Source organism: Colias croceus, chromosome 20, assembly GCF_905220415.1.
Source record: "Colias croceus chromosome 20, ilColCroc2.1".
In the NCBI taxonomy this organism is placed as follows: domain Eukaryota; kingdom Metazoa; phylum Arthropoda; class Insecta; order Lepidoptera; family Pieridae; genus Colias; species Colias croceus.
Window position 1 is genome coordinate 1,827,268 of NC_059556.1, and position 9,418 is coordinate 1,836,685.

The following is a 9,418-nucleotide window of genomic DNA, read 5'->3' on the forward strand; positions in this document are numbered from 1 at the left end:
GAAAAATTGTGAGATTCCTTTCGAAATGATACATTCGTACATAATTTAAACAGAACGTGTTTCAGTGTGATCTTTTTTTACTACTAACTTCTTGTAATCTGCACCTAATTTCATCATAAATGCTAAATTTCAAAGGTGGGAGAATTTTTCGGAGTCTTAATTAATATTCTATGATGAGTTGACATAGGACGCTAGTATTCGTCCCATGTCAACTTATCATTCTAAGTTAAGTTGGCAAGATAAAACATAAGATTAATGTATGACCAAAATTGTATCCAAAATTTTTAATTAGTTTTAATCATGTAACTGTTTGTGGTGAGAAATAAACTATTTTGATTATCATAATATATGGTTTTATTTTCTGCATCCTAATTTGAATACAGTTGAGTTTTGTTAATTTATTTATTAATCCGTTAGGTAATTTACTCAGTCAATTTAGTAAACGTATTCTCCATTGACTATGAGTAAATTACGGGATTAATAAATAAATTAACAAAACTTAGTACAAACAAGGCTCAAAGCAGGAATGATAGTAGATCTATAGTTATATACATCGCAGGAAAGTTGCAAGTTTGTAGATACAGATGGCGCTGTCAATCACTTTCCTCCTGAACCCGCCGAGTAAAGCCTCTATACCTATATATAAAAGTACTCTGTGACACTAGGGCAGTAACTATCATACGGTACTTGCTTTAAATGTGATGACGCGCTCAGTTTTAAAGATAATTGAAGTAATAGTGGAGCGAATTTACCTTCGATATCATCCTTTTCTGTTGTTATATACCCGCTTGACGTCTGTTTAATTAAAACAGGTGGTGGAAAAAAACCCTCTCGTAGTAGTCGCCGAAGGCTAGATCGTTGCACACCACAGCACGAAACCACTTCACATTTTACTATTTGTTGTAAATATTGTGATTCCCGGACATAATTTGTGTACCAAATCGCATCACGTTTCAATGACTTAGCCTGTTCAACATCCAGTCTAGTTTCTGTAGGCATAATATATTTGGCAACCACAGGATATCCATCAATGACCAATTGGCTCCAAATATTACTCAGTACTGTGCCTGCACGTTTTAAAGTTTCGTTTTTCAAGTCCAGGTCAGTAGTTTTATTACTGGAATCGAGATGTGAACCGAAATTATCGTGTTTTAATACAACACCAGTAAGTTCACGACTAAGAGGTGCCATTCGTCGTCTCGTCTATTCTGTTGAAAGCACTTCTTCCTGGGGCATTTGTGGCAACGTAAACAGCATCCAAATCAAAATCTTTAAAATGTTGTATAGCGGAAATTATAACTCGCTCGTATCTTGGATTTTCGTTGGGATCACCATCGCAAGTAAAAATAAATACGGGTTTGACAAAACCTTCTCCAGTTTTCATGAAGTTCTCGAAGGCCGATATTTCACTAAGTTTGTGTATATATGTGGCATGAGTCTCTGCATTAGAGGACGAATGCTTTCCACTGCGAATTGCTACATATGTAGGCCCGGAATGTGTCAAAGCTTCAGGTTTTCCTTCACCATCTTTTTTCACTACAATACCTGCATAAACAAAGGGAATAAGTTTATGTTTTTCCGCAACCACGAAATTATGATCTGGTAATTTTACACGATAATCAAGGTGCATTTTGGTGCTTGAGCGTTTGCTGCTGTAATACCTAATGCCACGCGTGCTTTATCAGCATCATTCGTTCATCATCATCGTTTTTACAAAACATTTTGCGACTTTGACAAAGGGCAGTTTATCCTATATTTTTCTGACTGTGTGACTTCTTAATGACACACACACATTCACATACAATGCATAAGAACTGTATAAATGGTATTTAAAAAAATATTTCTGTGCCTCCCTGGTGGGGGGCAGATTTGAAACACCTTGGGGCACTTTTGAAATAGCTAAATAAAATCAAAACAGAAGAAACAGTATAGAATAAATAATTATGGGGCAGTTAGATACCAATGGCTACAATGTTTATTAATCACATATGTTATTTTTCTTACATTATTACTAATTCAAAATCTTAATAAATTTGCTTGGTGGCTTGCATGGGTATTATTGCTTTCTTCAGGAAAGGAATTATTATCGATTAGTCGATTTGTGACTTCTGAGCACTCAAAATCATCATCAGTGAACTTATTTCTGCAGACAGGGTAAATACATGGTTTCGAAAATCCCGATGTAATCTTGTTGATGGTGTGAGAAGCATTATATTATACTGGAGTAACTATGCCAGCTAAATCGTGAATTGTTATTGTTTTGACGGGATGGTTAAGCAGCCAATCATTTTGGGAGACTGCGAGCTTTGCTTTGAAGGAGGTTACAGTGCAGAGAAACAGTAGTCATTTATGAATTAGAATATTTAAAAATTTCTGGGAAAATTGGTGGGATAAATAAAATAGTTCAAATTGATGAATCAATGTTTGGTACAAAGAAATATAATAGAGGGAGACATATTGAAGGTCACTGGGTTATTGGGATGATTGAAGATGGTAATGATGACCTACGATTGGAAGTGGGTCCCGATAATGACAGATCAGACGCATGTAGTGCCATGTGGAATCGGAAAAAAGTATTCAATCGACTGGGAACTGAGGAGCAGTGTATTCAGTTTTCAGTAGAAAGAAATCTGATACCTACAGAAAAGCAATGCAGCTATCACAGACGATCAATGACACTGTCATCTGAGTCGACGCAGTCAGCTTCATTGGCTATTACATCCTGGGGATGTATTCATTTTAGATAAAGGATTCCGTAACTCCATTTCAGTATTAGAGTCGCATGGATATGTTGCAGTAATGCCTCAGTCTCAAAGTAGGGGATCGAATCAATTAACCACGATCCAAGCAAATAAATCACGAATGTGTACCAGATGTCGATGGCCCGTGGAGGTGGTAAACGGCAGATTGAAACGGGGGATTTCAAGTTATTTTTTCAGGAATACTGCTACGTGTCCTTGCCTCACTTTTTTCCGATCTTAAAATCGCCGCTGCGCTCACCAATGCATTTCATGTGGATTGCCGTGATTTCATCAATATAGATAGAGAGCGGATGGACTCTAATAATGATTTGGCTGATTACGTCGATTCCAAAAGACTAAACCGAAACAGAGTCGCTTTTGATAACAATATGTTCAGAACAATGTCAACATATTTCCAGTTCTCACCGCTGAGGAATTGACTTTATTCGCAGTTGGTGCATACCAAATAAAACTCGCTCCGAGTTACTATAGCGAGCATATACGAAATTTATTGTTTACATCTACAATCTACAGTACAGTATCTACATCTACAATCTACAGTAATATACGTAATGTCGACGTTCATTCTAAGAAAAATTTGACCTGACCCAAATTTTCCCAAACGCATTTTTTGGATGGACGAAGCGACATTTACCCGAGACGGCATTACAAACTGCAGAAAGGACAATGTCGGATTTAGTATGGGAACTGGCGTCTTTTTTTTTCGCGCGGCCATCGATTAAACCTTGTTTTTTAATTACAGAATAATGTAATAAGCTTTAGCCACGTTATTAGTGAAGTTACACACAGGGGAACCAGATGAAAGGTTGTGTAAATTGTTCAAGGTGGCAAGATCCACATTTGCTGAGAAAATGATTAGTGTTAGAAACTCTTTAATGCTGGAATTTGTACCTAGGCACTTGGGATATAATCATATATCAAGAGAAGAAGTCATTTCACGGTGTCTGGCCATACCTAAAGCCTTATTTGGTGGGGGAGATGCTGAAGAAAGGTGTATAACAATCCACGATGGTACGTACATATATTTACAAAGATGTACGACCTACTATTTTCAAAGAAAATCATACAGCCTTCACAAATGGCGACAACTATATAAACCATATTTAATGGTTTGTCCTGATGGCCATATTATTGATATATACAGCCCATACGATGCAACTACATCCGACGCCACTATTTTAAATAGAATGCTTCAAAGGGCTCAAGATCCATTTCACTGGTTTTACAAACCAAACGACGTTTTTATATCAGACCGAGGCTTCAGAGATGCTTTGGATGAGCTTGAGTCGGCTGGTTATTCAGCAAAAGTGCCTATAACAAGTACCAGAAGAGCAACTCAGCTGAGTACTGAAGATAATGAATCGAGAAAGGTAACAATGTGTCGTTGGGTAGTTGAAACAATCAATGGCCGCTTGAAAAATCAATTTAAGTTATTGAGACATACCGCAAACAACAAAGCACTTGGACATCTCTTTGAAGAAATAAAAATAGCAGGAACGTTACTGAATGCTTTTGGACGTCCTCTCACTGATCACAGATTAATCACAGATATCCTTAGAGAAATAGAGGATCGACCAAGCAGTGAAAACGTCCTAAGTGATTATATAATTGCAAAAAATATTAACGCGAGAATAGAAATTTTTCAAACAATCACAGCAAACGATTTAGAAGTTAATGATTTTCCCCGGCTGAGTATAGACGATTTAATCATTTACGCTCTTGGGACTTCAGGTTCATCAGGTTAAACAGGCCCGAACACATAAAAGAAGATGGTGCATATAGAGAGGTCTGTAGAGATGTAGTCCTACAAGACCTTAGACGGTACAATATAACAGCCACTAATCCATGGTTGTTGAGAGGCCGCATACAGTCTCGACACAGACAGTATGGGCAGCCTTAATCGATGACATTTTAATTGGTCCAGTCATTTTACCCACAACCCTAAATGCTGAACGTTTTTTAGAATTACTACAAAATTTACCCATGTGTATGGAAGATGTTCCCCTGGCTACGAGACGGCGTGGGCGTATGTATCTCCAAATGGATGGATGTCCTGCACATTATGGGCGGGAGGTGCGGATTTTTGAACGAAAATACCCGAACCGGTGGATTGGCCGAGGAGGGCCAGTAGGCTGGCCAGCGCGTTTACCTGATCTGACACCCCTAGATTATTTTTTATCATGAAGCAAAGAGTATACAGCACGCCAATAAATACCGAGGCACAGTTGCACGACCGAATGACATTAATGCGCAAATGACAAATTATTTACAATGCGCAAATGACATTAAAAATGATTCAGGAATGCATAGCATGCAATAGCAGAGCCACTTACCAAATTAATATTCGTGCAGTAATGTGCTTGCAAAATCGAGGAGGCCATTTCGAACATTTAATGCATTAAATAAAAATGCAAAATTGTAAATTACGGATAATTTTATTAATAAAGTTATTGTGATTAAAGTCTGGTTTTTATTACCTACTAGAATGTAAATAACTCCTACCTAGCCAATTTTTGAGTAAGAACATTGTTTTTTTTTTATTTGGAAGCTAAAATGGTAAAGAATAAAAGTAAGCTATAAAATTACATAATTATACGGCATACTTTTTTAGTAATTTGAAGTTTTTTAAAATAAACGTCTAAAAATCATTTTTTTCATAAAAATACATTTTTTTACCCAAGATAAATACTTTTTTGCGGACTATTTATTATTTCATGGTCATCGCCAGGTATTAGGCATACTGTTTTTTTTATTTCAAAGAAATAGCCCCATTATTTTGGAAAAAATCAATACTTTTGTACATAGAGTCCTTTATGAAACATGAAAATCGTAAAATACCAATAAATCCTACAATATTTTTTTATAATATTTTTTTTTTATATTTTTCTAGTCAATGATTCATGGTCTAGTTTCATCCCCTTTCGGGATTGCACTTTATCCAGGGACACACTTTATAACAGAGATTTAAGCGATCTATCAACATTTAATATGCCGTCTGAAAATGTCCACCTCTTCAGATTGAACTTAAGAAGTAGACATATATTCCGTTAAAGTCTACCATTCCTATAATATTAGTCGAACTATTGTTGCACATGTTTTACGGGTCGGAGGACTATCGGCTGTTGTGCGCACACCATGTGTTTAGTATGGTTTTTAGGGGGCTAGGCACTAGGACGTGATAAGGCCCTGCTTTATTCTTAGATAGAATTATTATCGATGAGGACGACGATGATGATTAATAATTATTGTATTCTGTACCAATATGTAGTACTTTATATTTTGTATTGTATTCTGTACCTTTTAACATAAAAAATGTGTATTTATTACATGTTTTTCTTAAAATCACATCGGGAAAACGAATATGATCTATGGAAAGTTACACATAAGTCGTACAGAAATCGAGTAGCAATAAATAACGCTTATGCAAGAATCAGAGACTCGATGAATATGCATCATTTTAATTGAAAGACATAATACAGTCGGGAACACAATAACGTAGGACCCCTATCCCCTGCACGTACGAGGCGTTTGTGTAGCCCTGTATATAAAGGCAGGCACAGTATATAAATTCCCGATCCGCCCTACGATAGGCACTAGCTATTTAATAGCCGCGGCGTAAACAAGTAACTCTGAAGCGACAGTGTCAACCAGTGACTCCGTGTTGTTCTGCTTCTCCATGTAAGTATTTTAAAATATTTAATATTTTACTTCTTTTCTGAATTTTTATTTTGTATGTACGCATATGTTTCTACGAGTACCTCCTAGGGACCGAGGTTCTGTTTTACAACTGAAATTCACATTTTCTCTATTTATATTTGCAGTTTGTGGACGCTGTGAATTATCCGCTAAAATTAAAACCCTAAAAGCAAAAGCAGAGTGGAAAAAATTGCGAGATAAAATAAAAGGGTGGCAAATCAGGCCAGACCACTGTTTTTGAATACAATTGGAAAATGTTTTTGAAAAAAATGCACAAGTTATGAAATTTTTAATTCCCTACATTAAAAATCGAGACAGAACTTCTAATTTAAAAAAAAGAGTCTACACAAGACACCAACGCTCAACAATCCACACAAGTTACTGACTCTCAAGAATCCACACAAATTACTAACTCTCATCAAACCCTACCAGAATCCAGCCAACACTCTCCACAAAATGTTCATGTGATGAATCATCTTCAACGGTTATATTAGAAGAATCAGAAAGCTCACTGTCAGCACAAAGAACAAGAAAAAGAAAGAACGATGATGATATTATTGAAATTATTAGGGATTTGGAAAACAATCATAAACAATGTCAAGAAGAACGAGACATAAGAAGAAATCAAGAGAAAAAGCATCCAATCGAAATATTTTTTCAAAGTATGACCGAAACAGCGAAACCAATGCCAACTTTTATGCAAAACAGAATTAAAAGAAAGGTCCTAGAAATAGTTTGAGAGGCCGAAGAAGAACTTGAATCTTATATTAGGACTCCTACATACGGATATTCAACATCTTCAGCAGCATCCACACCGATCAACAACATGCCCAATCCTCAACAATATTTGAAGAACTGTAGCAACAAGATACCATAATCTATACCAGTAGTCCCCAAACAATTGCCCATGTGCCTATTATGCAACAAAGTTTTGAGCAATGACTCTATGAAACCATCAATGCTCGAAGATCATCTAAAAAGGTGTCATACTGATAAAATAGGTAAAGATTTAAAATATTTTCAAACATTGAAGGAAAAATATGAAAAGAGACCCACTATGCACATTATGTTTGCTTCAACATCTCAAAGTAACGATGATGGCTTGCGGGCATCTTACAATATCTCATTACTTATAGCAAAATCTGGAAAACCACACACTATCGGAGAACAATTAATTTTACCCGCTGTTGAAGAGGTTTTAAAGACTCCATAAGTTAACAAACTTTCCATTAAGTAACAATACTGTACAAAGACGCATTGATGAAATGAGCTCTGATATCGAAAGCTTTTTGTGCAATCATCTACAAAAAACTCATTTTTCTATACAACTGGACGAGTCAACGTTACCCGGCGTTACTATTGGCATATGTCCGATTTATTATGGAGGAAGAAATTCACGAAGAATTACTATTTGCCAGAACTTTGGAGACTGACACTAAAGGCGAATCAATATTTAATGTCCTGAGTAATTTTTTTACAGAAAAATCGATTCCATTTACAAACATTATTTCAGTGGCAACAGACGGAGCTCCTGCAATGGTCGTGCGATATCGTGGGTTTATAAGTCATCTCAAAAGAATTATACCAGGACTTACAGCTATTCATTGCGTAATCCACCGACAACATCTTGTGGCAAAACATTTAAGTGACAGGTTGAAGCAATCTCTTCATTTTGTAATAAAAGCTGTCAACAAAATCAGAAGCAATGCATTGAATACGCGTTTTTTTGCTCAATTGTGCAACGAAAATGATGAAGACTTCCAACGACTGCTCTTACATACTGAAGTACGCTGGTTGTCGAAAGGTGCATGCTTAACGAGATTTTACTCTGTTTTCGATTCCATATTAGAATTCTTAGAAAGTAGAGATCCAGATTTAAAAGAAAACTTGATCAAATTCAAAGCAGACATTGCGTATTTGACAGATTTGTTTAAAAAATTTTATGATATTAACTTGCAGTTACAAGGGGACAGCCTGAATTTAATAAAAACAAAGGGGATAATTTCGGCTTTTCTTGGGAAATTGAAATTTATGAAGCAAAACATTAGTCGGCGTGAATTCTCTCAATTTCCAAACTTGTCGCAGGTAGAATGTATTGATGAGGATATCCATACCTACAGTCAACATTTAAGTGCCCTGCATGATGACTTCAAAACCAGGTTTGAAGATATGCTGACGATGGATATACCACCATGGATCATAAATCCATTTGATGAAACGGAAGTGGCCAATGTTGTATTACAAGAGGAGCTGATCGAGCTAAGCACTAATGAGGAGCTGAAGGTGAAATTTAGAAAAGGCTACCAATCATTTTGGCTGCAAGCAGAAATACCCGAAAAATATCCTGGACTGTGGGAAATCGCAAGGAAATTTCTAATAGCTTTTCCCTCGTCATACCTTGTCGAAAGAAGTTTTAGTGCCGTTACAAACCTCTTAACAAAAAAAGGAGCAAATTAAACATCACAGAGCGGGGGGATTTGCGGTTATTGCTCACAAAAATAAAGCCAAACATTGATCGTTTGCTGACACTCCATCAGATACATCCTTCCCATTAATTAAAATTATGACCTGAACCTATATTACCTTAATAATTTTTTCTTGTAATTCTATTCTTTTAATAAATAAAGTGTTATAAAATGTACCATTTTTCGTTTTTATTTTACCTATCGGAATATAGAGACAGAACTCAGAAGTGACACAATTTTTATTTTTTGGCGATTTTAAGAATGTGGTAGAAATGTAGCAGCAGGGGGTCCACCGAAACCAGTAAAATTTTGAAAGTGGTCCACGAGAAAAATAAGTTTGGGGACTACTGAGTTAGATATTAACTGATTAATTACTAAAACATTGTGTTTGATTTGACTGTATTCCTAAACGAACGACGGACGCTCGAAGCTCATTCAAGGCCAAGTTTGTTTTGAAGTGAACTTGTGTCTTGTGTTGTGATTTAAATTGTTCAA

General features: G+C 36.2%; 1 protein-coding gene across 1 annotated transcript in view; it reads right to left on the bottom strand.

Annotated features, from left to right (window-relative positions):
- The window catches only part of LOC123700755 (MYG1 exonuclease), a 95,478-nt gene that overhangs the window by 19,012 nt on the left and 67,048 nt on the right, over nucleotides 1-9,418 (bottom strand). The gene's annotated exons all lie outside the window — the stretch shown is intronic.